Below are 18,712 nucleotides of genomic sequence, written 5' to 3' on the forward strand. Positions count from 1 at the left end.
ATCAAGGTCATACCCTTGTATGTTATACCAGATAGATACATTTGAGTGGATAGTGATATGTGTAACAATAGTATTTTTAAAGTTGAAGTAGGAAGTGAGGTTAGTAGTTAGTTTAGTTTTGAATCAGGAGTAAAGATTAGTTATACCCTATCCCATTTAAAAGGACTATTTTGATTGACTTTGTCGTAAGAAACATTGAAAAGGCTATGGGAGAAGATAGAATCAAATGGGAAGGTAAAACTGTCCTAGATATAGATTCTGATTTGATACTTGTTAACACTAAAAGGCTTTAAAGGCAATGGTTAATACAAAAAAAAATATAACACTTTACTAGTCATGGACACCTATGAACTCTTAAATCCAGACTAAATTGCCAATAAATTACAGGAGAAGGTCCCTAAAGAGAGAGAGAGAGAGAGAGGGGGGGGGGGGGTGTTAATTTATCACAATACCATTTTGGATTTGCTGGTTCTCTATATAATGATTCTTACCTCTTTGGAACCCCTTGAAAAGGGGTTGAGTGACAGGAGAAAAGAATCTTTTCTCCTGTCACTCAAACACTACTGAAAATCTTCTTCATTAACGCAATGTCACTTAGGTCTTTATTTCTTAAACTACTGCTTAATACACTCCATATAATTCTTGGTCCTCTGTTTACCATAAGGTCAATATGGCTACCCATCTACAATTTGATGAAACCTCACACCCTGGGTATAAGAACTCATTTAGAGTTTTTAATTCATTGCCATTCACATTAAAATTTTCCCCACTTTTTTTTCCAAATGCTATTACAGCTGACTTATTAGCATTTAATATTAGCTTCTTCATTGCTTAATGCTCATGAATCAAATCTAAAAGTCTTTGCAATTCAATGCCCCTTTTGGCTACCAGTACAATGTCATTTTTTCAAACAAAGATTTATCTGATAATTCCACAGCAGGTGCTACAGTAATCCAGTATTCCTACAGTAATCCTCTACTTCATTAATAAATAAAAAAAATAGCCCAGGTGACAAACTACATCCTTGCTTATCTCCTCCAGTCAAATTTATCACTCTAGAAAACCATGTTCCAACTTGAACTACTTTCCTAACTCTCCTATGTAGATCAGTCTTCTAGATAAAATGTTGGCAAATAAACAATTTATGGAGGTTTGGAGTCTTTAAGGCATAAATATAGGCTGAAGATTAATATTAAGAAGACTCAGTTGCTTAAACTAGGAATAAATAAGGGTGGAGACATGATGTTATGTAATGATAAAATTGATCAAGTGGATAGCTTCACTTACCTGGGTAGTATAATTGGTAAAGATGATAGATACAGTGAAGATACAAAAAGGAGAGTCAAGATGGAGGGTGCTTTTTTACAACTGAAAATAGTTTGAAAGAATAAGAAGATAAGTCTGACAGCAAACAATAGAATATTAGAAGCCATGCTAAAAAACAGTGGACAAGTATGGCTCTGAATTGTCACGTTTTGAAAGGCTGGGTAAAAATTGGGTAAATATTTTCCAAAGGAATTGTCTAATGATATTTTTGGGTTTTTGTTTGACTGACCATATATTAAACAATAAGCTGTAAAAAATAATGTTTTGATCACACTTTCTAGGGTCATAATGAAAGAAAGGCTAAGATGACTAGGTCACATTTTATGCATGAAGGATAACATATTGCCAAAGATTGTCCTTTTTGGCTATCCATCTGGGCCAAACAAAACGCAGGTGGTCCTTAAATTGGATGGAAATAGGCCATAAGGATGGATTTAAAGGAAATTGGAACTTCAAGGGGTGGTGCAAAGAGTGAACCTTTGAATTGATTGGGGTTAAGCAAGAGCATGCACAGCTGTGTTGGACTCAGATAGCTGGCTGCTGCAGCGAGCTGTTAGCAGTAGTATTAGTAGTGTATCTGTAGTTCTTGGCCATTTGAGAAACCATTATTTGTTATAATTACTGAAAAACCTGAATGACTTCCTGAAAGTGTAAATAAAACATCTAAACTATAGCTGCAATTGCTCTTAGTATTCAACCATTGGGTGACCCAAGTGTGTGGTATCCTGTTGCATTTAAAAATTAATCACAACAAGCCCTGGGAGTGAACACTTAAATAAAAAAAATTATGCTAGCTGACCAATATTCTAACACTTCAAAAATGAAACATGACCTTAGATATTAATTTGAGGTGAATAGATTCCAAAAAATAGTGCTTTTTATTGAAGCATGAAAATAAACAAGTAAAACTATTTGGTTGATCTTAACACTATTTTCACCCATAAAAATGCAAATATTAACAATCTTGTGATTCTCTAAGAATACTAGACCTTTAAAGGAAAGCTACATCTTCTTATTTGCTTTTGCCTGTTTTTTTTTATATTTTTTTTTACCCACATTTCTCTTTTTTTAAATTTAACTTACAGGATCCTCAGTGCCTTTAGGAAAACATCCTTATTTGGTGTCAATTACCATTAAAAACTGCACACACAAGTCTTTTTATTACTGAGTTCTTAACTTTTTTCTGATTTTTTAATATATAATGCTGCACAAAGTTCCACTTAACTAATTCAAACAATATGATTGCATTGTCAATGTCTTTGGCTGTTTAAATTGTGTTAGCAATTAGCATAAATATAGTGTATAGCTAATTTCTGGGGATTACATGAAGGGTTCCTGGTCCTGGTGGTTGTTTCAACTCCACTTAACCAATTCTAACCATCAGATTAGATTTTGGTGCTTTAACTATAAACTATAATGTTTTGGACACAGCCAAATTCTATGCAACAATAGTTACTTCTCCAGCAATGTTTTTGTTAATATAATCAAACTAATATAGCAAGCCAAAGAGACAGATTAGGAAAATAATGCTTGAGAAAATTGAAATAGCTCATAGCTAAGAAGTATAACAACTACAGAGAAATACAAATCAAATTTGACTTCAACTTGTTTCTACTAGTGTTTATAATGTGGCTCTGTCATATGCCAACACTGCCATAAAACCAATTTTTGTAAACTTCTAGATTATAGACTTTTCACCATGTAGAAAAATAGTTGAATAAGGTGAAGAAAACTTTCAGTAATGAATCCAAGGCATATAATGCTTTTATTAATAACTGCTTTTGACCTACTCTAAAGAGGTTAACACATCAAAAACAGGTTTTATCATTGCCTACTCTAGTGGTTAACACAAAAGGCCCACATAATGGGAAAGTACCAAAAAAAAAAAAAATGTACACAAACAAGATCAGTAAACCTTTTATATAGGTTAGGGTCTATAGCAAGGCAATGGTAGAGGTGGGAATTGGGACACAATTATGACAGTAGTGGTTACTATCTTTGGAAAGAGCCCTGAATGGGGAATCAAAACTGCCTGGCATAAGATTCCTTTTCTAGAATGAACTCCAGTAAAACCAAAAGAATAGTGTCACTTGGTTCCATATTCAAAATCTCTAAAGATATAGTAATTGCTACCATAGCAATTATACCCTAGCCCCCTCTAATATCTGTAAATAACCCTGGTCTATACATAAAACAATGTTGATTTTATTGCTATCTTGTACCAAGATTACTATCCTACTTTTTGGATGATTAAATTCTGGATAACTGCTTTTGACTATATTTATACTTTAGCTGTAGTCTGGAGTGGCTATCTTAGAAAGTAGTTTTTAATGTAGTTTTCAACTTTTAAATGAATTCAGAGCTAAATTGTACCTAGGAAGGTGTTTTCAATCTTCAACAAGACAAGAATTAAATAGTAAAATATACATTTATATATTATATAATGCTCTTTTCAGACATAATAATCACTGATCATTCAATTACATCCCAGCCCCTGCCCATAATTAGGCCAGAAATAGCTCTAGACTCTGTGACAAAAGTTTGCTTATTTTTAGCTTTTTTTCAAATTTGCTTTATTTAGCATTATAAATCAATTTCTAATGAAAAATAAACAGAAAAATGGCAAACACACAATTTGAGCAAAGTTTAGCATATAGCCTGAGGCTATTTTTGGCCTTAAAGGGAGGGGGGGGGCTTATTTTGCAATTATAAGGGTACTAATTATTATATTTAGAAAAACTGATGTTATCAAGGAGGCACACTTGTGCCTCTATAAAGAGGCAACCCACCACAATGTTAAGCAATTTCAGGTCCTAGAGGTCGCAGAGAGACTGCGGTAATCGCATTTTGTAGCCCAAGCTCAAACTAAGAAACTTGCAAAATTTCATCCTCCTCCGACTTTATCTTCATGGGGTAAACTGGGCCGGAAGTTTTGACCCTCCCACCACAGCCCCCCAATAACGGTGTCCTATTGGGCTGAAATTTAGAGGTTCAGCTTTTCTAGGGCTCGGAAGCTTATCTTAGAAATTTCAGCTCACTCCGATTACTCCTTCCCTGTTTTCAGAAAACCAAATATAGCCACTTAAAATTCATCATCATTTCTTTTTTTTTCTTATCCACACCTACAGGCCACAGATAGAAACTGATCCGGGTGAATGAGGACTCATTCAAAGCAGAATTTGACATGTTAGGGCCTTTTGATATTTTCAGACCGAAAAAATTATCCCCCGAATTTACATTTACAAAAAACCTTGTTTTCCTATAATAGCCCATGTTAATTTTTCCCACCACAACCCCCCTTTAACGTTGTTCGATCGGGCTGAAATTTAGAGGATAAGCTTTCCTGGGGCCTGGGAGCTTATCCTCGAAATTTCAGCTCAATTTGATCACTTCTTTCCTGTTTTCCAAAAACCAAATATCAAGTTTTGTGGGAATTTGCTTGCGTCGAAAATAGATTCCATTTACTAAAAAACAATTACAATTGTGTCTCTTTAGTCCAGTGGTTGATACTCCAGACTGTCAGGCGGAAAACCCGGGTTCGATTCACCATCAGAATAAATTTTTTCTATACTGAATTTAAACTTTAAAAAAGAAACTCAGTTTCTTTTTTAAATTATTTGAAAAAAATTACGTTTTCTAAAGAGTTAAAGAGGCTGAGTTACAAGGTTGACCCTTAAAACGTACAGGGATTAGGAGGCACAGTTGGGGGGCTGTTAAAGAGGCTGAGTCACAAGTTCGAACCTTAAAACGTACAGGGATTAGGAAGTGCAGTTTGGGGGGTGCCGCCCCCCAACCCCCCCCTTTGGTATATGAAAGGGGCTGTGCCCTCCTCAATGCCTTGCTCTTTATGCTAAAGTTTGACTTTCTCACAACTCTTTTTTTTAAACAATAAAAACTTTAGCATAAAGAGTGAGGCGTTGAGTTTATATTGAATTTAAGTATTCAGGAATAAACGAACAGAAATTATTCTGTATATGAAAGGGGCTGTGCCCTCCTCAACGCCTCGCTCTTTACGCTAAAGTTTTTATTGTTTAAAAAAAAGAGTTGTGAGAAAGTCAAACTTTAGCGTAAAGATCGAGGCGTTAAGGAGGGCACAGCCCCTTTCATATACGGAATAATTTCTGTTCGTTTTAAGTTTTAATGTTGCTCCTTACTTTCAGTTTAAAGAAATTTTGTTTTTATATTTGGAGGCTGCAAAAGCGGGGGTTTGGGGGGCGGCAGCCCCCCAACTGTACCTCCTAATCCCTGTACGTTTTAAGGTTCAACCTTGTAACTCAGCCTCTTTAACTCTTTAGAAAACGTAGTTTTTTTCAAATAATAACTGCATAAGGCTAGATATAATCTAGCTCTAGATTAAATAACAGAATTTGCCTATTTTGTAGGATTATTTTTCAAATTGGTTGTATTTTGCATTATGAACTGTCTATTTCTGGAATACAAATAGAAAACAGTGAGAAATCAGCTATTTTTATATACAGACTTAGCCTAGGGCTATATATGGTGCTATTAGGGGGGGGGACTGGGATATAATCTGTGATGTGAGTGATTATTATATTTGCAAAGAGCACTTAATGGGGAACCAAGTGGTATGTCTTTTTTAACAACTGATTTCTGCTCCATAAGTAGGCCTAAAGCTTAGCCTGTGTATTTTAATGTTGAGTTATACTCTGTTGTTGGCTAAACTGCCTAGGCTAATTTCTCTATAGATGGAAAATTATTTTAGGCTGGACTAGGCTACTTAGACTCTGTTTTTGGGTTTCATCTGAAAGTAAGCAAGTCTGAAGGGTGGTTTATCATTTGCTAAGTCCTTCTTTATTCAACAGCTCTTTTAATGATTTAACACTGACCTTAGGTAAATATATAACCTAGGCCTAGCCTACAAGATTTAATAACCAATACTTTAATCACCTTGTGCTAGGGACAAGGTGAGCACATTAGCCTAGGCTACTTGATTCCTCTGTTTACAATTTTTCAATATATACAAATCAATTTATATCCAAATGCACCTCAGTATAAATTTGAACTGTGACTTCTGATAGGGAGACATGTTAAGAAAACAATTCTTACTTTAAAATATGTATAATGATCATAGTTAACATATGATCCAAGGCAAGAACCTTTATCATCAAGTCTTTCCTCTTTTTTCCTTCTTTTTTCAACATAAAAGAAAAAATTACAATTTTAGCCACACTCAACACAATGCATAGGGCCTAAATCTTTGGAAATTGCTACTATAAATTGTTCTTATAGATAGCATTCATCCTGGTCATTGTTAATTCCATTTTTTTTTAATGATAGATAAAGCAGTGGTGAAAATAAAAAATATTGCTATAAATATACATATACATACAGAGTACATACCCCCACCCTCGTAATGTGCAAATATATAACCAAAATTGCATTTTGATTCTAAATATAACCTTCATTTACATCACAAATAAATTTTGCCCCACCCCCCTGATGTGCAAATAAATACCCTGATTTGGATATATTTAGGGGTTGGGGTACAGTTAATTTGATTATATTTAGGTAACATGTCTCCTTATCAGAAGCCACAATTCTAAATTTATACCTGTATCTCCTCTCCCCAAGTCTAGAATTTGTCTTGATGGATGATTGGCTGTGTAATTTAGCCTAGCCTATGAAAAATAATTTGAAGCAATTCTAAAAATTAATTGAACAAAAACTGATAATGTGAGTAGACTCGCTTGATAGAAAGATTCAACACAGGCCTACTATAAAGCAGAAATTTCATTGCTTTCTTTTAGTTTTGTATATTCTTTTGGTTATATAGCCTATAAGACCAGCAGGGAGGGGTGCATTTAAGAGACAATTGATTGTACATTTGGAAAGAGCATAAAAAAGAAATTGAGCAGTGTGTTCGCCTTTTTTGTTAGGGAATCTTGTGTAAATATGCCCAAAAATTAATTCAAACCTTTAAACTTTTGAGATGTGTTGTTAGCCCACTCTCGTTTTTGTGATATATATTATTTTGCCAATTTGATGACAGTGTTTTCAGTGCAAAGAAAACAACACAGTTCTTCAGAACTGAAAAAGAACTAGAAAGTTCACACTTTCGAGAAGCTGATTTGAGGCTTCTTGATAAACAACTTAGCTGATCCTACAAAAGAGCAATTTTTTGCCAAAATTTTGTCATGAAAACTTTTGACAAAACTATTCGATTTGAAACCATCAAAACCGGTTCCTGAAACTTTCCAGTCATAGCGGCCATTGATCCGCATAGTGAAGTTCTGGTCCCTAAAAATGTCTGTAATCCAGAAAAAATAAACCGCTATTATGGACGGTTTATGCATTAAAGGGTTGGTTAAATGTAGCTGATATTGAGAACTGATTTCAGCATCAGTGGACAAACGATAGTGGTAAGAAAAATTCATTGAAAGAAAAGTTTATTGCGCGAGATTTTCAAAACAAAACATCATGGACACAAATAGTCAACTAAAGTTTATTAATAGTCGTATGATTGATCTCAGCATAGTTCTCAGCTCATTAGCGGGGTTTTTCACTACAGACGTCTCTGGCTGGCTATTTATTTGTATCCCTCCTTCTTTTGTGACGATCATGATGAAAATCAGCGCCGAAAACTAGAAAAATTTTCAAGCTCAAATCGACGCCAATTTCTTTTAAAATCGACGCTGAAGGGCTGGGCATACGTAGCTGATCTTGGGAACTGCTTTTCGAATCAGCACCGATTTTAAAGGAAATCGGCGTCGATTTGGGCTTGAAAAATTTTCTAGTTTTCGGTCCCGATTTACAAAATCGGCGCTGATTTTCATCATGATCATCACAAAAAACAGGAATACAAATAAATAGTCAGCCAGACGTATATGTTGTGGAAGACCCCACTACTGAGCTGAGAACTAAGCTGAGATCAATCAAGTAACTATTAATAAACTCCAGTTGACTATTTGTGTCAATGATTTTTCGTTTTGAAAATTTTACGCAATAAATTTTTCTTTCAACAAAATTTTTCTTACCGCTATCGTTTAACTAATGATGCTGAAATCAGTTCCCGAATTCAGCTACGTGTGCCCAGCCCTTAATTATTTAAGTGTTTCCAATGAAAGTAAAGACTGACGATAAAACTTAAGTAGACGGTAATTATTTTAGGAATGAGGAGTATTTTGCGAGCTCCTTCCTCTTTGCGTTAAGGATCGACAAATACATTCATGGCAGTATTTTACAGTACAAAAAATAACGCAAGTTGTCCATTGTGAAGCTTTTATTTAACAATTAAATTTCAAGCAATTGCTTTGAAAATTTTCTTGTTTAAAAAAAAAGCACTAAACAAATAAGGTGTTCCATTCTCATAACTATTTTTCTAAAAAAAAAAATGAAACTGCTTAAAGATAAGTAGACGGATAGATAAATAGATTCATTCCAAAACAGAAACGTACAACAAATACCCATAAAATATTAGCAATCAGCAGTGATAATCAACATCAAGTACCCCTCAACAGGGTCTATGGCCGGGAATACGGGGAACATCACATAGTTTTGTGATACTTTTGTGATACAACCTTCATTCTTGTAACATCAAGAAAATTAGTGAAGCTTTAGCTTATGTAGCAGAAGATTAAGGGGCTTACAGCAGACCTGCAACTGGAAGGTGCGTACCACCCTAGGTGGCACTTTTCGGGGGTGGAACGGAGAGAAGAAGAGAACTAAATAGACGTTGGATCACTTTTAAAGTATATTAAGATTCACTGTACGGAAATGTAATACAGTATGATCATTCCCTATCTCAACCATTATACAAAGCCGGACCGAGATTCAAGTGCTCCGAAGAACATTTAAACAAGTATAAACATAAGCAACATTCGATTTTTTCACGGGTAGACAAGTCAGATTTCTCTTGAATGCGAAACTCAGCTTCATCTTTGTAACACTGAATTTTAAAAAGTCTAATTTTAAATTAATTTATTCCGATACATATATAAAAATCGATGATTAGTAGTGCAATGTTATTATTAGATGGTTTTAAGAATTACAAGTAGGTTTCAAAGTCTCGAGTTTGTTTCAAAGGCATTTTGAGAAAGTTTCTTCAAAAATACACGTTCCAGGATAATATACACTGGACTGCAAATGACAGATTAAATGACAGGGACTGTTTGTATGCGCTATGGATGTAGTAACCAAAACTCACTGAGACATGATATTGTTAAATTATTTATATACAGTGATTTTAATATCCATACGATACGATTTTTGATACCATACGATTTTGATATCCGACATGTGAAGACATCAAAACAGCCTTTAAAAACGTTTTGGTAGAGTCTATCTGAATTTGGAAGTGGAAATTATTGGTACCAAAGTTAAATATTCTTCTGTAGAATCGTTAATCTCTCCCGTCCCGGCTTTTTTGCCAAAAATTTTCCACTGAGAAATTAAGACCTTGTAGATAAATATTATATGTGGAATAGCTATAGACGAAGCAGCACAGTAGGTGAGTTGTTAGTAGTAGTAATTAAAAATTGCTAGGGATGCTAACTGGAAGGGGAAATTGACTCCTAGAGTTTGAAAATTTCCTTCCTTTTGTATTTTTGTTACAAACAACGAATTCTGTAAAAATTACACTAAAGTCTTTCTTGTGTAAATTAGGATATGGGGGGGTTTAAATTTCTTGAGGAGGGTTACACTGAATATCGTTCTTATGTTTATAAGTCCCTTCACAAGCAAAGCTCGGTCTCCTATTGCTGCATGACATCTGATAACAATAGAAAAAGAGAATGGGTTGGTATCATTTAAAAGAGCACACGAAATTTCAAAATTGTGAGAAAAATATATTTTCGTACAGCATGCTGATACAGAGATAAATGTCCCGCAAGTAGCACTGGGGTTGTGGAAAGCACGAATAATCTCAGTCATAACTCTTAGCTCATTTACTTCAGTTCTTTTTTTGGAGCTAGTTAAAAGGAATATTTAGAAATGTAAAAATAGCAAGAGGTCGGCAAGGTATTGTACACAGAGGCAGTTCTGTATTTATGGGTTAGTATGTGAATCCAAAACGTAAGGGATAGGATGTTAACAGCACTTATTAGGCATTTCAATGACAAAGAAGAGAATCGGGGTTTTAATTAAATACTGGAACTTAAAATAACTAAATGATTCCTAGAGCGGATCCCCCTCTACCAAATTTTATGACCTAACTACAATCGATTTGGCCTGTCTAGCTATAGTACGAATATCATTAATTCATTTCAACTTTTGAAAGTTTTAAAACAAGAGAATCTAATCTTGGACTGATAAATTTTATGAAGTAAAAGAATCTTAAATATCAGGGAAACAATTGACCTGAGCAAATGCGGCGAAACAGGAAGCATAGAACAATTTCCAGTTTTGTAATTAACTAGGTTCACGTTTTTACTTGATGATAAGGTTTCAAAGGCAGTACGGTATATTTGAAAAAAAAATATTAACGTGGAACACATTATGAAGAGTAATGAACCCCTATTTTCTCGTTTTCCTTATGTTAAAAACGAGCAAAGATTAATTTTAAAAAAATATCTGTTCAAAGTAAATTGCAAATTTGACATTAAAAACGAGCAACAGTTTTAAAGCTACTTTATAAATCATTGTTTTTTCCAAGTTATTGGACGGGCAACTGCCCCCTCCCCACACTCAACGACGTCACTGTCTGAAGTCTAAGGTCAAAAATCAAGAAACTTGTGAATGCTCTATTTGCCAAAGCTACTCAGTCTCTCTTGTCGCAACCCATGAAAAAAAACAAAACAAAATAATCTATTGTTCTGGAATGTGGGGATTTTTCCATCGTCGAATGCACAAAGTACCATTAAGAGAATTCTTAATGAGAAATAAGAAATAGAAAAGAAGGATATTCCATATGCAAGGAGTGACGCAAGAAGCGAGTAACTTGATCAAAATTAGGGTTACAGATCATAGGGATCGATACAGCTTAATCAAAATACAAAGACATTAATTGGTAAGGACTTGCAGTCTGGAAAACCAGTTTGGAAAATCAAGATTATATTCTCTAGTTTTAAAACTTTCAAAAGTAGAAATGAATACACCCTCTACATCTGCAAATAGAGCAGAAATAGAATCATTGGAGAATAAGAAGGTTTACAGTAAATATAATTTCCTGAATGAAAAAGAAATCATTGAAAAAGGAAATAAGATTTATTTATGATATTCGTACTATAGCTAGACAGGCCAAATCGGTTGTAGTTCGGTCATAAAATTTGGCAGAAAGGGATCCACTCTAGGAATCAATTAGTTACTTTAAGTTACAGTATTTGATTGAAACCCCGATTCCATTCTTTGTCATTGACATGCCCAATAACTGTTGATAACTTCCTATCCCTTAGGTTATGGATTAGCATATTAACCCATAAATGCACACAAACAAAATATGTCAAATATATAAACATCACAGCAGAATTAACATTTATCAAGGACATACTTTTTGGAAATGGGTATTCTATTTTATTTATTAATAGTGTAATTAACTGTAGACTGAAAATACATTCCCATAGAATTAATGATATTTTACCATGTGAGATTTCTGACAAGCCCTTAAACATAATTTACCTCCCCTACATCCCAAAAATCACTACAAATCTTTAAAAAGATTGCACAAAAAATAATCTGTATGTAGTATTCACAAATAATTTCAAAATCATAAATTTTCTAAATTCTGGTAAAGATGAAACCCCAGTTACTCGCCAAAGAGGGGTCGATCAAATACCATGCGATTGTGGCAAATACTATGTAGGTAGAAAACACCAGAATTTAGAAAAGCGCACACAACAGCATAAAAATGATATAGTCAAAGCCCTAAATTCTAATATTTCCACTGTTTCATTTGATTCTGCATTAGGCAGCCGTATTTTTGAATATCCTAGCCACAATATACTTTTTGATGAATCCGCCCTTATTAGCAATGACGTAGGCATAAAGCAGGTAGTCCGAGAATCATGGGAGCCCATAAGCTGAATTCCAGGGGGGCAAACCTCACCTAATTGGCACTTTTAACGCTATATAATAGAAATCTCAGAACAAAAATATAAAAATAAGGCAGCATCATTCAGCTTGGGGGGGCGGGAGCCCCCCCCCCCCATATGGGCGCCCATGCCGAGAATCAATTGAAATCAGACTTAAGATTAAAATATTTCCTTAAATAGGGACTTGGGGGAATATACACTAAATGCTCTATACACAAATTTAATTAAAAATGATCTTACAAAATATTTAAAAAACCCAATAGACATTAACACAGAACTGGTCACAAAAAGACCTTTGAGGTTAGCTGCCAAAAAGGCTGTATTAGCAATAAGAACATGTTTTTGAATTATTTTTCTTTCATCTCATTGATCGCCTTGTTTTACCTAACTTTTTATCAGTCCTGGTTGAACTTCTCTGAAGTAAGGATACTAGGACTGCTTAAAATTTTTTTTTTTTTGGTTTTATTGGTCGCATGTTGTTGTGAGTCTTTTTTCTTTTATATATTTTTGTCTTGCTGATGACAGCCCTTAGACATAGAGCCGAAATATTCATTCAAATTATCTCCACTGTCTTGCAAACAGATTTCCCTATTGTTCTTCGTGCTTTTGTTAATTGTCAGTCAGACCGGTACCCAAAACAATCCGTAGGCAATTTCTCTGGAAAAAATCTAATCAATTATTAACCTTAGAGTGAAAATTTGGTTGACAAATCCTCTACCTTTTCTAAAACCGCACTGTTCATCTCTTACATCTTTGTCTACAGCATCTCTCAGTCTACAAAGTATAATTTTACTAAGTAATTTGCTACCCAGAGAGACCAGAATAATGCCTCGATAATTACGACAATCACTCTTATCCCCTTTCTTATACAGCGGTTTGATAAAGTTTTCCTAAAATCGTTAGGTACTTCCCCTTTTTCAAAAGTATATTCATAATCTTCAGTAATTTATTTCTAACCTCAGAGCCACCGTATTTAAGAAACTCATTTACCACTCTATCAGCACCTGGAGTTTTATTTTTTTTAATCCTTTTAGTACTGTCGCTAATTCTTCCTCGCAAAAACAAATCTTCTTTCATATCCAACGTATTACAAACTGTTTCATTTGCCTCTATACCTTTTCCTGCAACTATATCTTGGTTTAACACATTCTCAAAATGTTCCGCCCATATCTCTTTAACTCTTTCCTTATCACTAACTGTGGCATTGTTCCTATCTTTAACTGGGATAAGTCCAGATTGGCTATTCCCTCTTAATTTATTAACATCCCAGCACAATATTTTACTATTATGCCGTCTAGCTGCATCTTCCAGATCTTTCTAATTTTATCCATGGCCTTCACATCATACCTCCTTAGTTCATATTTTAATGCTTTCTCTACTTTCTTTACATTCCTTTTATTTCATGCGATCTGTTACTAAGATTATTTGAAAAAAACTACGTTTTCTAAAGAGTTAAAGAGGCTGAGTTACAAGGTCGAACCTTAAAACGTACAGGGATTAGGAGGCACAGTTGGGGGGTTTGCCGCCCCCCAGACCCCCCGCTTTCGCAGCCTTTAAATAAAAAGAAAAAAAGTTTTTTAAACTGAAAGTAAGGAGCGACATTAAATCTTAAAACGAACAGAAATTATTCCGTATATGCAAGAGGCTGTGCCCTCCTCAACGCCTCGCTCTTTACGCTAAAGTTTTTTATTGTTTTAAAAAATAAAGTTGTGAGACAGAGTCAAACTTTAGCGTAAAGAGCGAGGCGTTGAGGAGGGCACAGCCTCTTTCATATACAGAATAATTTCTGTTCGTTTTAAGATTTAATGTCGCTCCTTACTTTCAGTTTAAAAAACTTTTTTTTTATTTAAAGGCTGCGAAAGCGGGGGTTTGGGGGCGCAGCCCCAACTGTGTCTCCTAATCCGTGTACGTTTTAAGGTTCGACCTTGTAACTCAGCCTCTTTAACTCTTTAGAAAACGTAGTTTTTTTAAAATAATTTCTGCACGTTTTTTTACAGTTTATTACTTATTATTGCTTTACTAACTTTTAGCTGATCGTGTCAGGATTTAATGTTTGGGGGCTGCCACCCCCCAAACCCCCCTGCTCTTGAACATTCTTGTGTTAATGCTTTTAATTCCTGAATACTCAAATCACGTCGTACAGGGTGCCTCCTAATCCCTGTACGTTTTAAGGTTCGAACTTGTGACTCAGCCTCTTTAACAGCCCTCCAACTGTGCCTCCTAATCCCTGTACGTTTTAAGGGTCGACCTTGTAACTCAGCCTCTTTAACTCTTTAGAAAACGTAAATTTTTTCAAATAATTTAAAAAAGAAACTGAGTTTCTTTTTAAAGTTTAAATTCAGTATATAAAAAATTTGCTCTGACGGTGAATCGAACCCAGGTTTTCCGCCTGATAGTCTGAAGTATCAATCGCTGGACTAATGAGACACAATTGTAATTGTTTTTTGTAAATGGAATCTATTTTCGCAAAGCAAACTCCCACAAAACTTGATATTTGGTTTTTGGAAAACAGGGAAGGAGTGATCAGATTAAGCTGAAATTTCGAGGATAGGCTCCCAGGCCCCAGGAAAGCTTATCCTCTAAATTTCAGCCCAATCAGACAACGTTAAAGGGGGTTGTGGTGGGAAAAATTAACATGGGCTATTATAGGAAAACGAGGTTTTTCGTAAATGTAAATTCGGGGGATAATTTTTTCGGTCTGAAAATATCAAAAGGCTCTAAGAGGTCGAATTCTGCTTCGAATGAGTCCTCATTCACCCGGATCAGTTGCCAACTGTGGCCTGTAGGCGTGGATAAGAAAAAAAAAAGAAATGATGAATTTTAAGTGGCTATATTTGGTTTTTTGAAAACAGGGAAGGAGTGATCGGATTGAGCTGAAATTTCGAGGATAAGCTCCCGGGCCCTAGTAAGGCTTTACCTCTAAATTTCAGCCCAATCGGACAACTTTAAAGGGGGGCTGTGGTGGGAGGGTCGAAACTTTCCGCCCAGTTTACCCCATGAAGATAAAGTCCGAGGAGGATAAAATTTTGCAAGTTTCTTAGTTTGAGCTTGGGCTACAAAATGCAATTACCGCCGTCTCTCTGCGACCTCTAGGACCTGAAATCGCTTAACATTGTGGTGGGTCGCCTCTTTATAGAGGCACAAGTGTGCCTCCTTGATAATTCTTGTACAAATCCCTTCTCCTGTCTATTAAACATAAAGCTTTTTCACTAGTATTCATAGCTGCAGTCTTAACTTTCTTCCCTAAGACACCATCAGCAACTTCACAAATTGTATTTCTAAGATTATTCCAACCATCTTCCACATTGTCAAGTTATAAATTCTTAAGTTTAGTATTCAACTGTTCTTGGTAAGCTTCTCTCAAAGTCTCACCCTGGAGTCTACCAACATTATAACTTTCCGGAAGGTAGTTAACCTTCCGAAATTTTAGCTTTACATTAACCCTAAACAATACTAGATGGGGATCTTTACTTTTAACACCGATAACACTTTTAACATAACACTTTTACTTTTTTCGTCAATTTTAATTAATTTAAGGTCTTTGCAGCAATGATGCAAAGAATTGTTCAGATTTTCAAGATATTCTTTGTCAAACAATGCCCCATGGATAAGTTAATAATTCTAACTTTATTGTCGAATACTCGCAAATTTGAAATACGGTCGCTAATTAAAATCAGGAGAATATGTCACAAGAAAATGTTACACTATCTGTTATAATATTTTGACTTATTTTTTATCTTTACTTTGACAGCACTATTGCGCTGCCCATGATTTTTGTTTCGGCCTTATTTGACCTGCTAGCATCAATTTTATTTGTTATAATAAATTGGCGAACCCACAAACAAATCAATTTAATAAAAAAAATTATAAATGACATTTCAATAAATCACGTATATTAAAAGTTTAGCGCAACAAATTAATTCTTATACAGTCAAAATTTATTCAAAATTACGAGCAAATAAATAGCGCGTTACCCTTGGCTATTAGAATAAAACTTAATTCAATTATGAGATTGAGAATCATGTGCTGGGCTTAAGGGTTGGTGAAACTGGAGGGGGATATGTGCTGCAGTATTAGTGATGAATCTGGCTGAAAAAAGCCATTTTGTATGAAATTCACCTCCGCCCACCCTATAGCTTGTTTACGCTATACTACTGTCGTATGCAGCAACTTATTGCTGACAGTTTTAGTAAAAGCCAAGCATCAGCACTTAATATCTATGATTCTTTAACGTGTGTTTATTGTTAATAATTTATTGCGTAATGTTTTTACATTCCTCAAGTAGCATGTTCGTTAAATAGTAATTTTTCTTTATTACTGCTTAAATAGCACCTAATCTAATAGCGCCCCTCCCCCTATCAATGAAAATACCGTAGCTACGCCCCTGACATTGCTTTTCACAAGGCGTAAATGACCTCAGAGTCTAGGAACTTCTTTAAAAGGTCTAGTTTAGTTGTCAGATAAGTTACATCTGCTAAACTCAGAGAATACAGGATAAGTAACGTCATATGTAACCAAATAATTTAACAATATCCATAACAAACAAAATATTGAAAGCAGAGTACAAATAAGAGCAGTAATAGCAAACAAGTGGCATACCTACAGGGAAATGTAATATACTATGTTTAAATTGGAGTAAAAATGAAAATTGATGCTATTCTCCTAGTTACTCATAAGCATTGCAGCTAGCACGTGAAAGAACAAGTATTTGTTACCTTCTATAGATTGCATCCAGGGAAGAGCAGCCTAGCCGGATAAGACAGGTGAGATATTTTTTAACTTACTAGGTGTGTTGGTGAATTTAAAACTTTTGGAAAATGAGAATTTCAGATCCCAGGTATTTAATCATAATTATATTTTGTATCTAGGAGATACAAACTCAGTATTTAAAACTTAGTTTCTGATAAGCTCATATAAGGTAAAATGAGCCAAGAGCTATTCGACTGCTTTTGTGTTTCTAACAGATAAGTCTATATTTCTGGTTCGGAAACATCGCAGATTAAATTGGCAAAATAATACGAACTGCAAAAACAAGAATAAAAGCTATAACCTAGGCATATCCTTAGCTTACTTGTCAAGAGAGGACATTTAATCAACCGTCATCAAACTATAACTTACAATCAAAGATTGAAGGTAAGAATTTGGTAAATTTTTACCAAATCATGTTATTGACTTACGAATAAAGTGAATATACCACTTGATGCCTTTTCTTATGCTCTTTACAAATAGGCTATAATAATCATTTTTGTATGAAATGAATTTTAGCCCCCAACTCCATATATACCAATTCAGGGTATATATTTGCACATTAGGGGGGTGGGGGAAAGTTTAACCTTACCTCTCATTTACATCAGAAATAAAATTTACTCCAACCCCCTTAATATGTAAATATATACAATGAATTGGTATGTATTGGGGTGGGGGTAATATTCATTTCCTACAAAAATGATCATTATATTTGGAAAGAGCATAAAAAAGGCATCGAGTAGTATGTTTACTTTATGTGTAGCCTAAGTCAATAGCCTAATATGATTTGGTAAAAATTTACCAAGAATTTTGACACTAAGTTGTTTTAAAATAAAAAATACTAACGTTTTGAACAAATGCACCAAATAAGAATTCAGAAATAGCCTAAGTTTAGTTCAGGATAAAGCAATTTATCAGGTTTAGAGAAGTTTTAGCATATAGGCTAGTTTAAAAGTTCAATGTTTGCTCTTAATGTTAAAGCTTGCTCTTAATTTTTCCAATAGTTCATGAATGAATGCTCTAACAGAAGTGTATTTGATTAAAATGGAAAATTTAATAAATTTACAGTTTATAATATAATTTAGCTAGGTTAGGATAAAAATGAATATGTTACTTGATGCCTTTTATATGTTCTTTCATAATTCAATAATTGCTTCTGGGGTAAGTTACATTGTGCACCCTTAAAGGGCTCAAAACAGCCCATAGTAACTAAAATTTTAAAAACTTATTTCTAGAAAAAACAGCTTGCAGAAATAGAATTGACATTTGCAGTGGTTCAGAAATAGTAATTATGATTTTCCTTAGTCTTAATAGGCTAGTCTTAAAGGGCTCAAAACAGCCCATAGTAATTAAAATTTTGAATTTATATTTAGTTATTTCTTAATAGGCTAGTTAAATTGTTATTTTGAAAACAAATTTAGAGAACTTTGATAAGAAGAGCTAAAAACCCCTTAAAAGTAACATTAGATTTGGTTTGATGTAATTTTTAGGGGGTTTCATGTTCTTTTTGAAAATACCAGTAATTTTTTTAAGTTAGGTTTTAGCTCTTTTAAAAACTGAAAATGTAATTTCCATCAGAAACAATTATTTGATTAAGAAAAAGCATAAAATAGGAGGCAGCTAATGACTTATTCACTTTCATCCTAGCTAAATTA

General features: G+C 34.4%; 2 protein-coding genes across 4 annotated transcripts in view; one reads left to right on the forward strand and one right to left on the reverse strand.

The window, feature by feature from the left end:
- LOC148951802 (nitric oxide synthase-interacting protein homolog) overlaps positions 1-7,377 on the reverse strand; it is a 59,445-nt gene extending 52,068 nt beyond the window's left edge. Inside the window, exon 1 of the mRNA XM_089089336.1 lies at positions 7,262-7,377. The gene's annotated coding sequence lies outside the window, so the exon portion shown is untranslated. The remainder of the gene's footprint in view (positions 1-7,261) is intronic.
- Positions 7,378-17,326: 9,949 nt separating this feature from the next.
- waw (Translation factor waclaw) overlaps positions 17,327-18,712 on the forward strand; it is a 554,624-nt gene continuing 553,238 nt past the window's right edge. For 2 of the 3 annotated variants that reach the window (XM_089089339.1, XM_089089338.1), the window contains exon 1: positions 17,327-17,444. The gene's annotated coding sequence lies outside the window, so the exon portion shown is untranslated. The remainder of the gene's footprint in view (positions 17,445-18,712) is intronic. The other variant, XM_089089340.1, reaches the window with a different exon arrangement.

Source organism: Artemia sp. Qi Xiang Cuo, chromosome 5 (genome assembly GCF_049724085.1).
Source record: "Artemia sp. Qi Xiang Cuo chromosome 5, ASM4972408v1, whole genome shotgun sequence".
NCBI lineage: Eukaryota > Metazoa > Arthropoda > Branchiopoda > Anostraca > Artemiidae > Artemia > Artemia sp. Qi Xiang Cuo.